The sequence below is a fragment of the Bombina bombina genome, chromosome 2 (genome assembly GCF_027579735.1).
Source record: "Bombina bombina isolate aBomBom1 chromosome 2, aBomBom1.pri, whole genome shotgun sequence".
NCBI lineage: Eukaryota > Metazoa > Chordata > Amphibia > Anura > Bombinatoridae > Bombina > Bombina bombina.
The window spans coordinates 1,196,110,530-1,196,134,074 of record NC_069500.1 but is presented as its reverse complement, the minus strand read 5'-3'; positions in this window follow the sequence as shown (position 1 = coordinate 1,196,134,074).

Here is a 23,545-nt window from a genome sequence, read left to right as displayed (position 1 = left end):
ACATTGACGCACATATGGTGGGATTGTCCTAGCCTTGACCAGTTCTGGATGGAGGTACTCAACCAGATTAGGATAGCAAAGGGAAAACCCCTGCAAAATAACCCCAAGACTCTACTGTTTCTTTCACTCCCCCACCTAGAGAGTAAGGCATCTACTGCACTAAGATTAGCAATGCTGAATGGGGCAAAAATGTTGATCCTGAAACACTGGAAAAGCAAAATAGTACCAACGATTAAAGAATGGAAACAACAGGTAGACACCTTGTTACGTCTAGAGAGATACCATCACCTACAGAATGGTACACTAGACACCCATGAGATTATGCTGATGCAATGGGGGGGGAATGTCAAACAAGAGATAGTCACAGGGAATAATAATGCAAAGATATATTACAGTAAAAGACGGAAAACAGGTCCCATAGAGAAGAAGGAAAGGGGAGGGAGGTAACAGAAATAGGGGGGGGGGGGAAGCACATTAAGTTCATTCAGACACAACTGAGGCTTATGAACAGAGGGCGACAACACAATATTTGTGTAGGACTCGGTTTTATGTTACAATAGGTTTATGATATATGCAATTGAATGGTGTGAGATTTGTTACATCGCTCCTCGATTGAGTGGGGACTGCTAAGGATCAAATGGTGAACACGGAGGAAAACAAACACTTATTCTTAATATTATGTAAATTTTGCTCAATTTATAGATGTCATATATCAATCATAGTTACATGTCTGGGCATTGTGAACTGAGACAATTTTGATGTATATTGTTTGCATTTATTGCATGATATGTATGTTTACAGTTTTTAAATAAAGCTCTTTTGAAAAAAAGGGGTCCTAACGCTGCTTTTTAACGCCCGCTGGTATTTAGAGTCAGGAAGGAAAGGGTCTACCGCTCACTTTCTTTCCGTGACTCGAGGCTACCGCAGATCTCCTTACATCATTGCGTATCCTATCTTTTCTATGGGATTTGCCTAACGCTGGTATTACGAATCTTGGAAGAAGTGAGCAGTAGAGCCTCTACCGACAAGATTCCTACCACCAAAAAAAGTCAGTAGTTAAGAGTTTTATGGGCTAACGCGGGAGCATAAAGCTCTTAACTACTGTGCTATAAAGTACACTAACACCCATAAACTACCTATAAACCCCTAAAACGAGGCCCCCCACATCGCAAACCCTATAATACATTTTTTTAAACCCTAATCTGCCGCTCCGGACACCGTTGCAACCTACATTATACCTATGAACCCCTAATCTGCTTCCCCTAACATCGCCGACACCTAGATTATATTTATTACCCCCTAATCTCCCCCCCCCCAATGTCGCCACCACCTACCTACAATTATTAACCCCTAATCTGCCGACCAGACCTCGCCACCACTATAATAAATGTATTAACCCCTAAACCTAACACCCTAACATGAACCCCAAGTCTAAACACCCCTAACCTTACACTTATTAACCCCTAATCTGCCGCCCCCGCTATCGCTGACATCTGCATTTTATTATTAACCCCTAATCTGCCGCTCTGGACACCGCCGCAACCTACATTATCCCTATGAACCCCTAATCTGCTGTCCCTAACATCGACAACACCTATATTATATTTATTATGCCCTAATCTGCCCCCCAACGTCGCCGCCACCTACCTACACTTATTAACCCCTAATCTTCCGACCGGACATCACTGCCACTATAATAAATGTATTAACCCCTAAAACGCTGCACTCCAGCCTCGCAAACACTATAATAAATTTAATTAACCCCTAAACTGCCCTCCCTAACATCGCTGCCACCTACCTACAATTATTAACCCCTAATCTGCCGCCCCCAACGTTGCCGCTACTATTATAAAGTTATTAACTCCCTAAACCTAAGTCTAACACTAACCCTAACACACTCCTAACTTAAATATAATTTAAATTAAACAAACTAAATTTATTATCATTAAATAAATTAATCCTATTTAAAACTAAATACCTATAAAATAAACCCTAATATAGCTACAATATAACTAATAGTTACATTGTAGCTATTTTAGGATTTATATTTATTTTACAGGCAACTTTGTATTTATTTTAACTAGGTACAATAGCTATTAAATAGTTATTAACTATTTAATAGCTACCTATTTAAAATAATTACAAAATTACCTGTAAAATAAATCCTAACCTAAGTTACAAATACACCTAACACTACACTATCAATAAATTAATTAAATAAATTACCTACAATTATCTAAACTAAAATACAATTAAATAAACTAAACTATAGTACAAAAAACAAACAGACAAACACTAAATTACAAAAAATAAAAAAATATTACAAGAAGTTTAAACTAATTACACCTAATCTAAGCCCCCTAATAATATAAAAAGCCCCCCAAAATAATAAAATGCCCTACCCTATCCTAAATTACAAAGTAATCAGCTCTTTTACCAGCCCTTAAAAGGGCTTTTTGCGGGCATTGCCCCAAAGTAATCAGCTCTTTTACCTGTAAATAAAAATACAATACCCCCCCAACATTACAACCCACCACCCACATACACCTACCCTAAAACCCACCCGATCCCCCCTTAAAAAGACCTAACACTACCCCCTCTGAAGATCACCCTACCTGGATCCGTGCTCACCCAGCCAGGCACCGATGGGCCAGAAGTGGACATCCAGAGCGGCAGAAGTCTTCATCCGATTGGGACAGAAGAGGTCCTCCAAGTGGCAGATGTCTTCATCCAAGCGGCATCTTCAATCAACCGGAGCGGAGCCATCTTGAATCCATCCGACGTGGAGCCATCCTCTTTGTACAATGTCCTAATGAAGGTTCCTTTAAATGACGTCATCCAAGATGGCGTCCCTCGAATTCCGATTGGCTGATAGGATTCTATCAGCCAATCGGAATTAAAGTAGGAAAAATCTGATTGGCTGATGCAATCAGCCAATCAGAATGAAGTTCAATCGGATTGACCTCGCATTCTATTGGCTGATCAGAACAGCTCCAGTTAGGGTGATCTTCGGGGGGGTAGTGTTAGTTTTGTTTTAAGGGGGGATCGGGTGGGTTTTAGAGTAGGGGTATTTGGGTGGTGGGTTGTAATGTTGGGGGGGTATTGTATTTTTATTTACAGGTACAAGAGCTGATTACTTTGGGGCAATGCCCCGCAAAAAGCCCTTTTAAGGGCTGGTAAAAGAGCTGATTACTTTGTAATTTAGGATAGGGTAGGGCATTTTATTATTTTGGGGGGCTTTTTTATTTTATTAGGGGGCTTAGATTAGGTGTAATTAGTTTAAATTTCTTTTAATATTTTTTATTTTTTGTAATTTAGTGTTTGTTTGTTTTTTGTACTATAGTTTAGTTTATTTAATTGTATTTTAGTTTAGATAATTGTAGGTAATTTATTTAATTCATTTATTGATAGTGTAGTGTTAGGTGTATTTGTAACTTAGGTTAGGATTTATTTTACAGGTAATTTTGTAATTATTTTAACTAGGTAGCTATTAAATAGTTAATAACTATTTAATAGCTATTGTACCTAGTTAAAATAAATACAAAGTTGCCTGTAAAATAAATATAAATTCTAAAATAGCTACAATGTAACTATTAGTTATATTGTAGCTATATTAGGGTTTATTTTATAGGTATTTAGTTTTAAATAGGATTAATTTATTTAATGATAATAAATTTAGTTTGTTTAATTTAAATTATATTTAAGTTAGGGGGGTGTTAGGGTTAGTGTTAGACTTAGGTTTAGGGGGTTAATAACTTTATTATAGTAGCGGCGATGGCGGCGACGTTGGGGGCGGCAGATTAGGGATTAATAATTGTAGGTAGGTGGCGGCGATGTTAGGGAGGGCAGATTAGGGGTTAATAAAATTTATTATAGTGTTTGCAAGGCTGGAGTGCGGCGTTATAGGGGTTAATACATTTATTATAGTGGCAGCGATGTCCGGTCGGAAGATTAGGGGTTAATAAGTGTAGGTAGGTGGCGGCGACGTTGGGGGGGGGCAGATTAGGGCGTAATAAATATAATATAGGTGTCGGCGATGTTAGGGACAGCAGATTAGGGGTTCATAGGGATAATGTAGGTTGCGGCGGTGTCCGGAGCGGCAGATTAGTGGTTAATAATAAAATGCAGATGTCAGCGATAGCGGGGGCGGCAGATTAGGGGTTAATAAGTGTAAGGTTAGGGGTGTTTAGACTCGGGGTTCATGTTAGGGTGTTAGGTGTAGACTTAGAGAGTGTTTCCCCATAGGAAACAATTGGGCTGCGTTAGGAGCTGAATGCTGCTTTTTTGCAGGTGTTAGGTTTTTTCCAGTCAGCTCAGTCCCATTGTTTACTATGGGGATATCGTGCATGAGCATGTTTTTCCAGCTTACTGCTACCGTAAGCAACGCTGGAATTGAGGGTTGAAGTGGAGCTAAATTATGCTCAACGCTCCCTTTTCTGAGGCTAACGCAGCCATTCAGACAACTCGTAATACCAGCATTGGCTTAAGGGTGCGCTGGGAAAAAAAGGAGCGTTAGCACCGCAGGTCTTTACCGACAAAACTCTAAATCTAGGCCATTGTTTCTATAAGTCTGAGGATGGGTCATTTTGGGCCCGAAAACGTTAACTAAATAAAGTGACTACCTTTATGCAAGACCTTTGGAGTGTTTTTCTGTTCTTCTCTGTATATTCTTTTTTGAACAGCACCCAAGGCTTCTGTGGACTTTAATATCTGGAGTGCACTTTGCTGGAACTTATGTGTATATATATATATATATATATATATATATATATATATATATATATGTATATATATATATATATATATATATATATATATATACTGTATATATATATATATATATATATATATATATATATATTTAAATATATATATATATATATATATATATATATATATAATAATCCAATTCCAGGTGCACTCCATAAGTCTATATAAGCAACTGCCAGGGTTCTGCGTAACACATACAATCCAAGTTCAATTTATTCAATATCGAATAAAAACGCTGCACTCACCGGTCTGAATATCATAGTCGATTATTTCTAGTTCACATCAGTGTATCGCAACACAATTTACCCTAAAACGTTTCGGTACCGGCCTGGTACCTTTCTCAATGGGTAGATTCAGTATCTCCAAAAAACAGTCCTAATAAACACACCTATTCCCTATTTAAACCCTCTAACGTGCTCCAATATCCGGTCAGTCAGACCAATGCGGTCTCGCTGCGTCACTAGTGCCGTGCATAAATTAAAAGAATACAAACGAATGGCTAATTATCATAACCACTCCTCCTGTGACGAATCTCAAGCAACGTCACCATTGGCTCTATTAGCAAGAGCATAGACCAGCACCGGACTGACAAGTCCCCGGATGTTGTAATTAAAAAGGCAAAACACACCAATATTAAGTGAGTTAAAAATTGTTGAAGTTCCACTAATATGTTACAATAAGCTACTAAATCAGCAAGCTATGAAATTTGACAGTACCTATGCTCTTTCATGTCTCATGTAATATGACAGAAACTTTTAATGGTAAAACACACTCATTTACTGTGCCCCCAAGAGGGTAATATATTGATGAGGCAGTGTAATCATCCTTGTTAATTCCAAAGGTGGTAACTTAGTGTCATTATATTACCAGAGGAGACCTAGATCGTCCAATCATAGCCAAAACCAGCTATATAAACACATTATAATCCAGTTGGATATTTAAGCCTATAGGAGTGACTGTGTCCAAATGATAAATCCATGAAGCCTCTATTTGTAAGAGCTTTTTATGCCTATCACCACCTCTGTTTGGTGGTGGCACGGGATCAATGATCATAGTCCTAAGGCTAGTGGCTGTGTGTCCTGCTTGCATAAAATGCCCAGCCAAAGGCTGATCCGACTCCTGCTTGTCAATTGCTACCCTTATGGCATGGCGATGATTAGACATCCTCTCTCTAAGCGTAGTAGTGGTCTTTCCCACATAGACAAATGAACACGGACATGTCAAGATATATACTACGAAGCTGCTGGTGCAAGTCAATCTGTGATAGATTTTGTACTTCTTCCCTGTACGAGGATGGTGAAATTGCGATCCAGTGAGCATGCTGTTGCATGTGGTACAGTCTCCACACTTAAAACAACCAAGCTTCTTGTTTGCATTCATCCAAGTACCCTTCTGGTAGCATTTCACTGGGTCATTATGGACCTGGACCAAGATGTCCTTCAAATTGGATGCCTTATTATATACTATTTGTGGTACATTGGTTTGTGTGAATGGAGGAAACATCAGATTTCACAATGTCCCAATTCTTTCGTACTGATTTTTCCAATGATTTATGTAGGGGGGTAAATGTGGTAATCAGATTGATATTATTAATATTATCTTTTTCATTCTTCGTCTTATATAGGAGTGCCATTTGATCATATTGTGACAATTTTTCTTGTGATTTATCAATGTCTGCAGTTCTATATCCTCTCTCTTTAAGTTTTTACTTCATTTCATTCTCTTGGGGGACTCTTGTCTCAATGAGTGCGTTATTTCGTGCTACTCGCATGAGCTGTGAGTTGTTCACACCCATCTTTTGGTGTGTAGGGTGATAGCTAGTAGACAGAAGAAGGGAGTTATTGTCTGTTGGTTTGGAGTATAGTGATGTGCCATTTTGAAATATTTAAATCCAAAAAAGGTATAGAGTCTATACTAAACTCATATTTGAACCGTATTGGCGACTCTAGTTTATTAAGGCTGTCAATCCAAACATGGAATGAGTCCACTGAGCCCTTCCATACTAGAAACACGTTGTCTATATATCTAACATAGAATTTTATGTCAGGGATCAACAGGGTCTTCATCATGAATGTTTCATACCAGAGCATGTATATGTTGGCATATGCGGGAGCCATATTCGAACCCATAGCAGTCCCCGCTATTTGCAAAAAGAACTCTCTCAAATTTGAAATAATTCTTTTCAAGGCAAAAGTTAACAGTTCTAGTAAGAACTCTATGGGGGGTCCCGCATATGCCAACAATGAACTTACCATGGTTTTGACAGCCTGTATAACACCCACATGGGAAATGACAGTATACAGACTGTCAACATCCATGGTAACCAGTAAATCCTCTTCTTCCAGCCAATCTACATCCAGTAGCTTCCTAATCAATGTTGAAGAGTCTAATATAAAAGAAAAAGATTCCTTTACGACAGGTTGAAGATGATAATCGATAAATTCAGCTACTCTTGAGCATAGTGAGTCCCTAGCAGACACAATAGGCCTGCCAGGAGGGTTAATCAGTGTCTTATGGACTTTAGGAAGTAGGTATAAAACTGGGATGATAGGAAAAGCGATACTCATATATTCATATTCATTTTCATCAATCATACTAGCCTCAACACCACATTTCAGAATGTAGTCTAAAGATTTTTTAAAAGACATTGTGGGATTACCCTTTTATTTGTGATAGGTAGTGGTATTTGATAGTTGTCTATACGCTTCATTGTGGTAATCAGTGTAGTTTTGGATGACTATTGATCCACCCTTATCTGCAGCATGTATAATAAGAGTGTTATCCTCCCTCAAATTTTTTAAAGCAGTTTTTTTCTTCTTTAGTAAGATTTGATGGATAACCATTACATTTAGCTTGTTCGAAAGAATTCATAACCATTCTTGTAAAACTTCGAATGGAAGGGTTAAGGTTAACAGGATCAAAATTACTTGGGGCCTTGAATTTGCTTGACATAGTTTGTTCCTTATCCTTGAAAAAATCCCTGATCCTCAATTGCCTCTGCAATTTATACATATCAACATTTAATTGAAACTTATCAATCCCAGGGGTCGGGACAAAAGATAAACCTTTGTTCAGCAAATTCTTTTCACTTTCATTTAAGGGGTGATCACTCAAATTATATATGATGTCTACTTCTTTTTCGGGGTTTTTTTCTCTGTACCCTTGCCTTCTGATATATTTCCTACATTGTTTCTTTTTGGAAGGGGCAAAGGGGGTTTGTTATCAATCTAATCTTACTAAAGAAGAAAAAACTGCTTTAAAAAATTTGAGGGAGGATAACACTATTATTCTACATGCTGCAGATAAGGGTGGATCTATAGTCATTCAAAACTACACTGATTACCACAATGAAGCGTATAGACAACTATCAAATACTACTACCTATCACAAATTAAAGGGTAATCCCACAATGTCTTTTAAAAAAATTTTAGACTACATTCTGAAATGTGGTGTTGAGGCTAGTATGATTGATGAAAATGAATATGAATATATGAGTATCGCTATTCCTATCATCCCAGTTTTATACCTACTTCCTAAAGTCCATAAGATGCTGATTAACCCTCCTGGCAGGCCTATTGTGTCTGCTAGGGACTCACTATGCTCAAGAGTAGCTGAATTTATCGATAATCATCTTCAACCTGACGTAAAGGAATCTTTTTCTTTTATATTAGACTCTCCATCATTGATTAGGAAGCTACTGGATGTAGATTGGCTGGAAGAAGAGGATTTACTGGTTACCATGGATGTTGACAGTCTGTATACTGCCATTCCCCATGTGGGTGGTATGCAGGCTGTCAAAACCATGGTAAGTTCATCGTTGGCATATGCGGGACCCCCCATAGAATTCTTACTAGAACTGTTAACTTTTTGTCTGGAAAATAATAATTTCAAATTTGAGAGAGAGTTCTTTTTGCACATAGCGGGGACTGCTATGGGTTTGAATATGGTTCCCGCCTATGCCAACATATACATGCTCTGGTATGAAACATTCATGATGAAGACCCTGTTGATCCCTGACATAAAATGCTATGTTAGATATATAGACAATGTGTTTCTAGTATGGAAGGGCTCAGTGGACTCATTCCATGTTTGGATTGACAGCCTTAATAAACTATAGTCACCAATATGGTTCAAATATGAGTTTAGTATAGATTCTATACCTTTTTTGGATTTAAATATTTTAAAATGTTCAGTTGGTGATACCTTTAGGTTTGGCACATCACTATGCTCCAAACCAACAGACAAGAACTCCCTTCTTCTGTCTACTAGCTTTCACCCTACACACCAAAAGAAGGGTGTGATCAACTCACAGCTCATGCGAGTAGCACAAAATAACACACTCATTGAGACAAGAGTCCCCCAAGAGAATGAAATGAAGAAAAAAACTTAAGGAGAGAGAATATAGAACTGCACACATTGATAAATCACAAGAAAAATTGTCACAATATGATCAAAGGGCATTCCTATATAAGACGAAGAATGAGAAAAATAATATCAATAATATCAATCTGATTACCACATTTACCCCCCTAAAACATTGGAAAAATCGGTATGAAAGAATTGGGACATTGTGAAATCTGATAAGTCTCTTCCATTCACACAAACCAATGTACCACGAATAGTATATAAGAAGGCATCCAATTTGAAGGACATCTTGGTCCATAATGACCCAGTGAAATGCTACCAGAAGGGTACTTGGATGAATGCAAACAAGACGCTTGGTTGTTTTAAGTGTGGAGACTGTACCACATGCAACAGCATGCTTACTGGATCGCAATTTCACCATCCTCATACAGGGAAGAAGTACAAAATCTATCACAGATTGACTTGCACCAGCAGCTTCGTAGTATATATCTTGATGTGTCCGTGTTCATTTGTCTATGTGGGAAAGACCTCTACTACGTTTAGAGAGAGGATGGCTAATCATCGCCATGCCATAAGGGTAGGAATTGACAAGCAGGAGTAGGATCAGCCTGTGGCTAGGCATTTTATGCAAGCAGGACACACAGCCGCTAGCCTTAGGACTATGATCATTGATCACGTGCCACCACCAAACAGAGGTGGTGATAGGCATAAAAAGCTCTTACAAATAGCGGCTTCATGGATTTATCGTTTGGACACAGTCCCTCCTAGAGGCTTAAACATCCAACTGGATTATAATGTGTTTATATAGCTGGTTTTGGCTATGATTGGACGATCTAGGTCTCCTCTGGCAATATAATGACACTAAGTTACCACCTTTGGAATTAACAAGGATGATTACACTGCCTCATCGATATATTACTTTCTTGGGGGCGCAGTAAATGAGTGTGTTTTATCATTAAAAGTTTCTGTCATATTACATGAGACATGAAAGAGCATAGGTACTGTCAAATTCCATAGCTTGCTGAATTAGTAGCTTATTGTAACATATTAGTAGAACTTCAACAATTTTTAACTCACTTAATATAGGTGTGTTTTGCCTTTTTAATTGCAACATCCGGGGACTTGTCAGTCCAGTGCTGGTCTACGCTCTTGCTAATAGAGCCGATGGTGACGTTGCTTGAGATTCATCACAGGAGGAGTGGTTATGATAATTAGCCATTTGTTTGTATTCTTTTAATTTATGCACGGCACTAGTGACGCAGCGAGACCGCATTGGTCTGACTGACCGGATATTGGAGCACGTTAGAGGGTTTAAATAGGGAATAGGTGTGTTAGTTAATTAGGACTGTTTTTTGGAGATACTGAATCTACCCATTGAGAAAGGTCCCAGGCCGGTACCGAAACATTTGTGGGTAAATTGTGTTGCGATACACTGATGTGAACTAGAAATAAATAACTATGATATTCAGACCGGTGAGTGCATCATTTTTATTCGAAATTGAATAAATTGAACTTGGATTATATATATATATATATATATATATATATATATATATATATATATATATATATATATATATATATATATATATATATATACACACAGAAAAGCGCAGTCTCGGGAATGAACAACCAGCCCAATAACTTATTAGCTTGTAATGTTTTTCACAGAGTAGAACTTTGATGTAGTATATCAGTCAGATCCTGCCTATTAAGGTCAGTCAGTGCCAAACTACCAGACAATTCCCCTCTGTACAATAAACACGTCAACCCCAGACTATCGTTTCGGCCTTCATTGTGCCTCGTCAGTGAGGTGCAGCCATTTTCTTCTAAGCACACCAAGTAAGGAGTCAATTTCTGGTTGTGTTCTTATATATATCTATATCTATATCTATATCTATCTATCTATCTATCTATCTATCTATCTATCTATATATATATATATATATATATATATATATATATATACAGGGAGTGCAGAATTATTAGGCAAGTTGTATTTTTGAGGATTAATTTTATTATTGAACAACAACCATGTTCTCAATGAACCCAAAAAACTCATTAATATCAAAGCTGAATAGTTTTGGAAGTAGTTTTTAGTTTGTTTTTAGTTATAGCTATTTTAGGGGGATATCTGTGTGTGCAGGTGACTATTACTGTGCATAATTATTAGGAAACTTAACAAAAAACAAATATATACCCATTTCAATTATTTATTTTTACCAGTGAAACTAATATAACATCTCAACATTCACAAATATACATTTCTGACATTCAAAAACAAAACAAAAACAAATCAGTGACCAATATAGCCACCTTTCTTTGCAAGGACACTCAAAAGCCTGCCATCCATGGATTCTGTCAGTGTTTTGATCTGTTCACCATCAACATTGCATGCAGCAGCAACCACAGCCTCCCAGACACTGTTCAGAGAGGTGTACTGTTTTCCCTCCTTGTAAATCTCACATTTGATGATGGACCACAGGTTCTCAATGGAGTTCAGATCAGGTGAACAAGGAGGCCATGTCATTAGATTTTCTTATTTTATACCCTTTCTTCCCAGCCACGCTGTGGAGTACTTGGACGCGTGTGATGGAGCATTGTCCTGCATGAAAATCATGTTTTTCTTGAAGGATGTAGACTTCTTCCTGTACCACTGCTTGAAGAAGGTGTCTTCCAGAAACTGGCAGTAGGACTGGGAGTTGAGCTTGACTCCATCCTCAACCCGAAAAGGCCCCACAAGCTCATCTTTGATGATACCAGCCCAAACCAGTACTCCACCTCAATCTTGCTGGTGTCTGAGTCGGACTGGAGCTCTCTGCCCTTTACCAATCCAGCCACGGGCCCATCCATCTGGCCCATCAAGACTCACTCTCATTTCATCAGTTCATAAAACCTTAGAAAAATCAGTCTTGAGATATTTCTTGGCCCAGTCTTGACGTTTCAGCTTGTGTGTCTTGTACAGTGGTGGTCGTCTTTCAGCCTTTCTTACCTTGGCCATGTCTCTGAGTATTGCACACCTTGTGCTTTTGGGCACTCCAGCGATGTTGCAGCTCTGAAATATGGCCAAACTGGTGGCAAGTGGCATCTTGGAAGCTGCATGCTTGACTTTTCTCAGTTCATGGGCAGTTATTTTGCGCCTTGGTTTTTCCACATGCTTCTTGCGACCCTGTTGACTATTTTGAATGAAACACTTGATTGTTCGATGATCACGCTTTAGAAGCTTTGCAATTTTAAGAGTGCTGCATCCCTCTGCAAGATATCTCACTATTTTTGACTTTTCTGAGCCTGTCAAGTCCTTCTTTTGACCCATTTTGCCAAAGGAAAGGAAGTTGCCTAATAATTATGCACACCTGATATAGGGTGTTGATGTCATTAGACCACACCCCTTCTCATTACAGAGATGCACATCACCTAATATGCTTAATTGGTAGTAGGCTTTCGAGCCTATACAGCTTGGAGTAAGACAACATGCATAAAGAGGATGATGTGGTCAAAATACTCATTTGCCTCATAATTCTGCACTCCCTGTATATATATATATATATATATATATATATATATATATATATATATATATATATATATATATATATATATGCAATATAGTTCTGCACCACCCTATTTGTCTCAAGGAGTACTTATATGTGTGACCTGTGGTTAAGAAAATATATTCACAGGACACACAGTGCAAGGAGGGAGTAAAAAAGTTTATGACAAAAGAGAAATACTAGCACTTCTCTAAGAGAAAAAGGCCTCCCCTATCCAACACCCAAGTATATTACCTAAATAATTAATTCAATGTTAAAAGTGTATAAGGGGCACACTGTCAGATCAGTCAGCCAAAAAATGTATAACAAACCTATAGTGAATACAAAATACTAAAACCTTAAGGAAAATAAATTAATCTTTTTTAAGGCAGTGCAAAAATAAGCAATATATTAGTATGTCCATATTGTATTGGTGCCTAGACAGATTGTTTATTGTAGTCCAAACAGAATTCCACAATAGAATCGAGGTGGGAGACTGTCAATAAAGGGTACACTCATATAGGTCAGTCCGTAGCAGAAGCAATATGTCACAGCTTGTGGTTATCGGTTGATATTACTGTTCATGATGTTGCAGTAGTGTAATAACAACTAAATAAAGCACCTCCAAGGTATTACGATATTAATCCATTAGACTACCTTATCAGGCGCCTATTGCCATCATATTATCAGAGCCATAAACAGATTCTTGTCTAATACCTTAACCTTCATCTTCAAGGTACAGTTAGTAATACATGTTTTTAGTCACTCGGCAATGCCATTTCCCATGTCACTGGAGTGATGTTTGCCTTACAGCGTTGTCCAATCTGTTAAAGAAGAAGGCTTACCTCCGGCTGATATTGCATATAGTGGAGCACCCTTGTCTCATACCACATAGATATTTGTATCCGGGAAGGGTTCCTGAGGGGTAGCAGCTGACTATCCCCTCCGAGTATTAACAAACAGGGTTTCTTCCTGCATAGTGTTGATTTTTCAGTTCCCTGACTTTTAAAGTGTCATTCTTTTGTGTGCCGTCCCTTTAGGTGAATTATTGGTTCTAGACATATCGGTAACTTATTTCATTCATAAATTAATCCTCTACTTTGTGCAATTTGTTTCAACGTTGGTCTCTTGTTGTAATTCCTTGATCACACATTTAATTTAATTATATTTTTTTTTAGATATTTATAAATACATTGTATATATTTGAGACTTCATTTACATTATTTTTAAACAGGCTGTGTACTTTTAACATATCTTGACTGTATATATTACAATAACTTCCCCTAATTCATTATATTTACAAGAGATATTTATAAAATACATTTTGTTTAGATTTGTGTCTGTATTTACATACTTCAGATCAAGCTTTGACTATAAAAAGGGGGAATCATTTATCTCTTCATTCAATTCCTCTAGTTTTAATGATTTAAGGTTATACATCCACTTGCTCTCCTTTTGTAGGAGCACTTTATCAAGGTTACCTCCTCTTAGTGATAAATCTACCTTCTCTAGTCCTAGAAACCTTATTATTTCAGATTTGCTGTTACGGAATTTAGTGAAGTGGTGAGTGCTATCATTATTGATGTCTCTCTTATCTTTTTTTATCTGTTCTTTCAGTTCTCTGTAGGTTTTACCTACATAATATAACGGGCAATTGCAGAACACTAGGTATATTACTCCCTCACTCCTGCAGTTTATTTTACCTCTAATTTTATGATATTTTCCAAATTTATTGTATGAGGCGTGGAAAGCAATCCGCCCAATCTCATATGATCAGGTTGATTGACACACCCTGCTAGCGGCCAATTGGCCGTGAATCTGCAGGGGGCGGTATTGCACAAGCAGTTAACCAGAACTGCCTGTGCAATGTTAAATGCCGACAGCATATGCTGTTGGCATTTAGTGATGCAGGGTGGACATGATTCTCTATAGCGAATCATATCTGCCCAGGGTATGATAAATCTACCCGATGTATTTATAAATATCTAAAAACATAAAAATATAATTAATTTAAATGTGCTGTCAATGAATTACAACAAGATACCAATGTTGAAACAAATTGCACAAACTAGAGGATTCACTTATGAACGAAATAAGTTATCGCTATGTCTAGAACCAATAATTCACCGAAAGGTGCGGCACACAAAAGAATGATGCTTTAAAAGTCAGGGGACTGACAAATCAACGATTATCAAGAATTCTTGTTAAAGCCCTTCTGAGGGTGAAACGTGTCGAAAGCTTAGGCATAACCTATTGGTGTAATATCACAAGACAATAAACTGGATCATTGGATATTAAAACCTGGGTTACCTAAGTGTTGAGTTATTATTCCAACTTCTGCTGAATTGTACTATTGTAGATACTGCATTTTCCTATGGAGTAAGGGCAGCATTTCACTTACAATACGGATTGCACTTTAAACAAGGAAACAAGTGGTGTAACTGTGTGTTTAAATAAACCACTATCTACAACCGCTATCCCTAACAGAGACAAGAGGCATCAAGGAGCAAAGTCTACCCGTGATGTCAGATGCCATCGGTCAGGTGGGGTAGGATTGCCATCTGAGCCAAAAACCAAAGCAGTAGCAAGACTGCAGCATCTCTCAGATCATACTCGGATGCAAAGTTAGGTGTGAGTTAGGTGTACTCACTTTTGTTGCCAACGGTTTAGAAATTAATGGCTGTATGTTGAGTTATTTTGCGGGGATAGCAAATTTACACTGTTATACAGGCTGTACACTCACTACTTTACATTGTAGCAAAGTGCCATTTCTTCAGTGTTGTCACATGAAAAGATATAACAAAATATTTAAAAAAATGTGAGGGGTGTACTCACTTTTGTGAGATACTGTATATTATATATACACACACACACACATGCATATGTATGTATCTCTATGTTAAAGCCCTTTACAGTCCCTTTTCCCCCTAACTTCTGAGACCTCGTATCTTTCAGCCCATATAACTTTTTTAATGCTATATTGTTTTAAAAAAACAAACAGAAAGTGTTATGAGTGTAACTGTATTTTTAAATGTATTGTTCATGTTTTTTCCCAACTTTTTTGTCTCGCAATTGCCCTCCGTCGCGCAAAAAGAGCTGGGATAAACCCTTTTTCTCTTCCACACAACAGTTAATACTCTACTTATAATCTAGCCCATAATTAGATGAATGTGTGATATATTATTTAGCTGCAAGTGTGTTTATAGTGTCTCCATAGCCATGTTGCAGTTTCTCTCCACTGTAGCTAATGTTTTGTTACATGATGGATTTTTTTTTATCTCATTTTGTTAACTGGAAATTAGAATGTAATATAATATGATTATAATTATTATTATATACTTTATGGAGTAGACATTTCTTCTTGCTTTTTATTTAAAATAAGAAAAGTAGAAATATTCTACAATTGAGTTAAGCGATTTTAGATATTTTATTTAGTTAAAAAATAATTTAAGTCCTTGAAACTATTTAGATTGAAATATTTTTTATTGAACAATCGGTACAATACACAGTCTATATCAATAGCAGATACAATAAATAAGTCACAACTGTAAAGCATCTATTTCACATTTCTCAACATTGTACTGCATTTTTCATATCAACATTTTCTTTAACCAGTCTTCACTGTGTGTTACAAGTTGAAGCTCCAGTAAAAACATGAGTCCAATTGTTACAATTTTAAAGATCTAACAATGTTTAACAATTAACATGAATAACCTATATAACCATTATGCCAGTTCGCTTCACCATTTAATTTGTTGTATTATCAATAAACATTTCTTAAGCAATCTCCACTACTTAAACATCCACAGAGCCCACCAAGTACTCTTATCTGCAGTATCTACCGCTGCTCTCAAACTACTGTTTCTTTCTCCCTTGCATGGTAGCTTATCCTATACATGTTTTTCATTAAGGATCCAGTAAAACCAGACTCTATTGAAAGATTCCACCTCGTCTTGTATGTATGCTGCAGTCTCGCATAAACCAAACATACTTCTAATCCTCCCAAGCACTTCCATTCTCTCCGGAATTCCCACCTTCCAATATTTTGCTATAGATATACGAGTCACTGTACATACAATTCTAATGAATTTATTTATAGGTGCATTGAATCTTGGATCCTCACCATTCAGCAAGGCCTGCATGGGCGTCAGTGTTACCTGTTCCTCTAATATAGTGGTCGAGCCATACATTTCGTACCTCCGGGCATTCCCACCACATATGAAAATATGCACCTAGCTGTGTGCAACCTCTATAGCACAGCCTGGAGCCTCCCTTCACCATATGTGCTGTTTTTAAAGGGGTTAAATACCAACAAAATGTTGTCTTGATGTTATTCTCCCTTAGGTCCGCTCCCAGCAAGCCCCTACTGGAATTTAGAAAAATCTGGTTCCAAGTCTTTAGGTCATATGTTTCACCCAAGTCCGCTTCCCAGTGGAGGGCAGTTTGTGGCTTTGAAATTGTGTGTGTTTCCTGTATGAATAAATATAAGTGGGACACCGCACTTTTCTGTCTATTTTCTGCACTGCACAGTCTCTCAAAAATGATTTTGGTCCTGGCCTCCCTCCCCATCCTGTTATACAGCGTGAGAGCTGAGGCTATCTGTAGATATACAAACCACTGCAGATGCATAGGTCTAAGTTTGTCCTGTAGTTGATTGTAAGTCAAAATCTTCCTATTAATTAAAAAGCCTGCTATCCGGTATAAGTCCTTGTGTGCCCACTTGTCTATCAGTTTATGTAATTCTCCTGAAATTATATACTTCAATGGTCTTATTAAAGAATTAGTCGGTAATAGTGTTCCATTTCTATTGGTTATTGCTAGCTGCTTGATAGCTATTTTAGTGATCAGGTTTTGGTAGCCCCCGGGTCTCCCTCTAGTTTCTTTACCCCATAATATATCGTCTGGGCCGTCGTAACCCCCAATGAGAGCCTCTAACTGGGGCCATACTACGTCCTCTTGTTTCCTCCCTAAAAGAGAGTTTTGAGCTACTCTAGCTGCTGAGTAATAATCCATCAAATTAGGAAGTCCCATCCCTCCCAACTGACGATGTCTGGTGAGAGTATCTCGAGATATCCTCGCATGTCTAGATCCTCTGAGGAATCTATGTAAGTCTGTCTGAAGGGCCTTCAAGTCAGATTTATCTATCTTTACAGGTAAGGAGCGAAATAAGTATAGGATTCTTGGGAGAATGTTCATCTTAATCGACGAGAGTCTCCCATACCAAGAGAAGTTATGCTTCTTCCACTTCTGCAGATCAGATCTGATTGATTTAAACATAGGTATATAATTAGCTCTATATAATTGGGTAGATTGTGCCGTTAGTCTAATCCCCAAATACTTTATGTCATATTTCACCCATTTAAAGTCGAAGTTTGTTTCTATCAGTTTGATAGTGTGTTTTGGTAGACCTATTGAGAGCGCCTCACATTTGTCTAAGTTTATTTTATATCCTGAAACGGAGGAGAACTGTTGTATAATTTTATATATGTTGGGAAGTGAAATGAGTGGCTTAGTGACTGTTAACAATACATCATCTGCGAACAAGGTGATCTTATGCTGAAAATGTTGTATTTGCATGCCTGAGATGTCTGGAGAGTTTCTTATGTTTGCAGCTAGTGGTTAGATACATATCGCAAAAAGAAGTGGCGACAAGGGGCAGCCTTGCCTGGTGCCATTATGAATATTAAAAGTGTTGGACTGATGTCCAATAGCTCTGATATACGCTGTGGGTGTTGAGTACAAACCTCTCAGTGCTGTCATGAATGACCCAGTGAACCCCACCCTTGTCAAAACTGTATCCATATACACCCAGTCCACCCTATCGAACGCCTTCTCCGCATCCAAGGATAGGACCAGAGAAGGCGTTCGCTCATGGTACAAATAATCCATAACCGTAATCATACGTCTAATGTTGTCTGGAGCCTCTCTATTTTTTATGAACCCTACCTGGTCTGGGTGCACAATAGAGGGAAGAATATGTTTCAAGTGGTTAGCCAGGATTTTAGTAACAATTTTCATATCTTGGTTTATTAGAGATATGGGTCTGTAACTTGAACACAGTGTAGCGTTTCTACCCTTTTTTGGTATTACAATGATTTTGGCTTGTAAAAGGTCAGCAGATATGGGCTGGCCTTCTAGAATATGGTTGGCAAATTTAACTATATGTGGGATCAGGATCTGTCTGAAGAGTCTATAATATTCCCCCGGGAATCTGTCAGGACCCGGGGCCTTGCCTGGTTTGAGCTCTTTTATAGCTGTCACCACTTCAGCTTGTGTGATTTCTGCATTTAATTTGTCTTGGTCTTCTGTAGTCAAGTGTGGAAGGTTTGCTAAATCTAAGAAATTTTAAAGCACACTTTGTGTTTGGGTATTATGTTGGACCTTCTCCCCATCATACAGGTTTCTATAGTACTCTGCAAACGTGTCTACAATTTCTTGTGGATGAGATGTAATACTCCCTGTTCCTGTCTGAATACTCGGAATAGATACTGACTGATATTCATCTCTAATTTTTTTGGCTAAATACCTGTCAGGCTTGTTTGCATATATGAAATAGTTGGCTTTAAGCCTTTGGGCTGCCCTTATAGAGTTATTATTTAATAATGCAAGCAAATCAGTTTTTTTCTGTGTCAGGGTCTGCAAAATGAGTCGTGAATTGTCCGTTTGTGCTCCTTTTCTAAAGAGTCAATATCCCGCTGTAACCTCAAGTATCTATTGTCGGTCTCTTTCTTGTGTATGGCTTTTTCTTTGATTAACAGTCCTCGAAACACCGATTTGTGCGCTGCCCAAACCGAGATCGGGTTCACAGTAGAATCAGTATTGATTCTCCAGTAGTCACTCATTGCTTTTAAAAGCTTGTCTTTAGTGTTGGGGTATTTTAGACAGGTCGGGTCAAACGTCCATGTTCTAGTCCTACCTGGGTCCACAATGGAACCAAAAAATAGTTGTGTAATGGAATGGTCCGACCAAATCATGTATGTATATTTGCCTTGCGTAATGTGGGCTGCATTATTTGGCTAGTGAAGATATAATCAATTTTCGTGTAGCATTTGTGTGCTGAGGAATAGTATGTAGTGTCCGCTGTGTCCCCGTATAGTGTGACCCAGCTATCTTGTAGCCCATGCAGTGAAAGTAAGTCGTCAATTTTTGCAGCTATTGCTTTTTGTCTTGATTTTTTCTTTGATATATTTCCTGTCGTAAACTTCCTCAACGCTGCCAGATCTATATAGAAATCTCCTGCTAATATTATTCTCAATCTAGACCAGTTGGTTAGTAAGTTAGATATATGTCTAAAAAATGGTTCCTGCTGCTCATTTGGCGCATAGATATTGCATAGTACTATTTCTGTACCCAGTATGTTGCCCCTTACCAAGATATATCGACCTTCTTTGTCTTTCACTGTGTCCCTATGCTCAAAGTTTAAAGATCAGTGAATCAAAATAGATACTCCCTTAGTCTTAGTGTCAGAAGTAGCATGGAAGTGTTGTGTATATTCTCTGGACCAGTACTTAGGAATCTGTGTATTCAAAAAGTGGGTCTCCTGTAAAAACAAAATATTGGCTTTAAGCCTCTTGTATTGTGTCAGTGCAATCTTCCTCTTTATATCTGAGTTGAGACCTCTCACATTGTGAGATATCAAAATAACTCCAGGAAAGTCTCGAGATGTAGTCATGATAATGTATCACCCCAATCATACAACCAGTCCTGACTCATAAGCTCTCCCTCTCTACCTGATTGCTTTAGTATATCACAATTCTTACCATCCTGTAAGACCCCAACAACAAACTCCTGATCTCCATCTCTAGTGAAACTTTGGGTGTGGTTATTACCTTGCGTGAAGCGAGACTGGCATAGTTCAATACATTTAAATAGCATAAATAACTTTGATTTTCCCTGTAGAACGGAACAGAAAAAACAACAAAAAATACATAACATGAAGTGTATATTAAGCATTAACATAACGTGTAGTAGATGATACTACGTTTCTCATAACATTATCTCAGTTTTCTATAGGCGGTATGGTATACCAGATAAGATTTAGCCCATACTTGTAACCTTTATGTTAACAGTCTCATACCCTTGGCTATCATAATTTATCTATGTAACATGTAGCCTCCACGACACTGCAGAGGCAATGTCTAGGAGGGAGTCTTACCAGTCTCTCGCATTCTATATATCTTGAGGCAATTATAGTTCAAAGGTGAGATCAGGGTCTAAATCTCTTGTTATTAACTTTTGTCCAAGTGGATTTCTTGTTTGTCTGCATTAGTGCTTGTGTCCCCGTTTTCTCCTCGGGGTCAGGATCAGATGGGATGTCCAGTGTTTCTATACCAAAGCTTCTGCAAACCTCAGGTATCTCATGAATTGTCCTAATCGTGGTCACCTTGCCATCCTTGAGTATGTTAAGGGCAAAAGGAAAGCCCCAGCGGTAGGGAATTTGATGTTTTCTGAGCAGTGATGTTAATGGCCTTAATCTCCCCCGTCGCTGTAGTGTTCTCACACACAGGTCTTGGAAAAACTGTACTACATTCCCTTGGTATTTGAACGTGGGATTCTTGCGAGATGCATTTAAGATTTTTTCCTTATCAATAAATTTGAGGAATTTGATGATCACATCTCTTGGTGGCATATCTCTTTGTGGCCTAGCCCGGAGTGCTCTGTGGGCTCTCTTTATTTGATAGTCCGTGTCGTCTGTAGCCATTGTAATAGCTTTAAAAAGACCCTGTAGATAAGGGAGAAGGTCTGGTGCATTGATGGATTCTGGTATGCCCTTTATTTGTAGATTCGATCTTCTGTTGCGATTTTCAACATCTTCCATCTTGTCCTGAAGATCAGCTATTTGTTGTTGCTGGAAGGCAACCGTTTGCGACATAACACAGACATTCTCTTCTAAATCTCCTCTATCATTCTCCAAAGCGTCTACCCTGTTTCCAATTTCTAGTATATCATTTTTAATGTCTGATAAACTGCTGGTTACTGTGGCGTGGAGACCATCAATTTTGTCCCACAGTTTCTCAAAATTCGTTGCAATGTCTTGCTTTGAAACTAACAGGGTTAAATCAGCCTTAGTTGCAGGTGTCTGGGCATCTAGAGATTTACAGTGCTCAGAGTCCATATCAGAGTCACCCTCTGTCTCCATAGTTGTAGTTTCTATTTGTTTGCTAGGTATATTGGATCTCAGGAATGTATCCATGGAAGTTATTTTACTACTTTTCTCAGGTTTCTGAACTCTTCTGGAAGACATCTTAAGTTTAAGAGTAGCTGCTGTCTACCCAGATCTCTGCACAGTCCTGTGATTAGCCATAATATGTAGAAAGTGCTTTGTGTTTTATCTCGGCAGTCTTCAATGTAAGGGTTACCTTTACCGGGTGGAAGATGGGACAAGTACTCAGTGGGTATGTGAAGCTAAAGCTTGATGTGTGTCTCTAGAGTCCTGTGGATTCACAGTATTACCAGCTTTGCAAGAGGGATCTGCTATTCTAAGTATACAATCCTCCAGGGACTTGCTCAAATTGACCACATTCAATATAACTACTGCTTGGGGTATCAGGCAACATATTAGGGCAAGACCTGTATTGCATAGTCACATCTGTAGCAGCCATGTGCGTTTTTAAATGTAGTGCGTCTTGCTTGTATTGCGCCGCTGCCTTTATAGCTCTCTATCTGTTATTCCTTCATTTCCCCACAACTGAGTTACTATCACCAGTGCCAAACAGTGTCAATTCTGCTGCCACCTTTGCCTCAATAATGCTCACCCTTCAGCATACATCAGCTACAAGTCCATCTGTACTCCTCTCAGATGCTGCGTGGCGCAACCAAAATGGCCCCCGCTGCATTTGCTCCCAACTCCTTTTAGGCTCAAAAGTTGCTGCATGTAGTTGCGGTGACCGGAGCTTTCAGAAAAAAAGCCAGGACATTTCTCTGTCGCTTATTCTGTAATGTGCTTGCCTTTTGTCGTTCCACCTCAGGGCATTAACCACCTTTTTAGTGTATCATACTCCGGAGCTCCGATCTCACACAACCATTGCTGTGCGCTGCTTGGCTCCGCCCCTCCTTGAAACTATTTAAAGGGACGTAAAGTCAAAGATAAACTTACATGACTAGGTTCAGCATTTGTGTATATAATAACTGGTGCTATGCTTCATTGGGATGCTGCACTTATATCCTCCAATAGATAAGTACCTCAGATAAAATTAAACCTTCATGTTTATTGAAGTCTCAACTGACACAACATAATGCACTTGCCCATAAAAAGAAACTAAATTTCCTATACCCATTTAATTACACAGCCTCACTTTCATTACAAAGACAAATGATCCCTACAAAAAAAAATGTATTATATATAGACACACCCACACATAAACAAACAAACAGACAAAAGCACACATGCACACACACCCACACATAAACAAACAAACAGACAAAAGCACACATGCACACACAGACACACATATACATGCTTAAATGGCAATTCTGCAAAACCCAAAGCTTCAAAAATATTTGGGTCTAATTTCTTGATATTGCAATGAAATCCAAACGGTTGACTCAAAACCCTGATTAATAAGGCTATACCTTTTAATCACATACTAGGCAATTTAGTTCCAGGTAACATTATTTTTTTCTAGAATGGCTTTGCACTCATTTAAAGGGACACTGAACCCACAATTTTTTTTCTTGATTCATATAGAGCATGCAATTTTAAGCAACTTTCTAATTTAGTCCTATTATCAATTTTTCTTCATTCTCTTGTTATCTTTATTTAAAAAAAGAAAGCATCTAAGCTAAGGAGCCAGTCAATTGTTGTTTCAGAACCCTGGAGAGCACATTTTTATTGGTGCTGTCCAATCAGCAAGGACAACCCAGGTTGTTCACCAAAAATG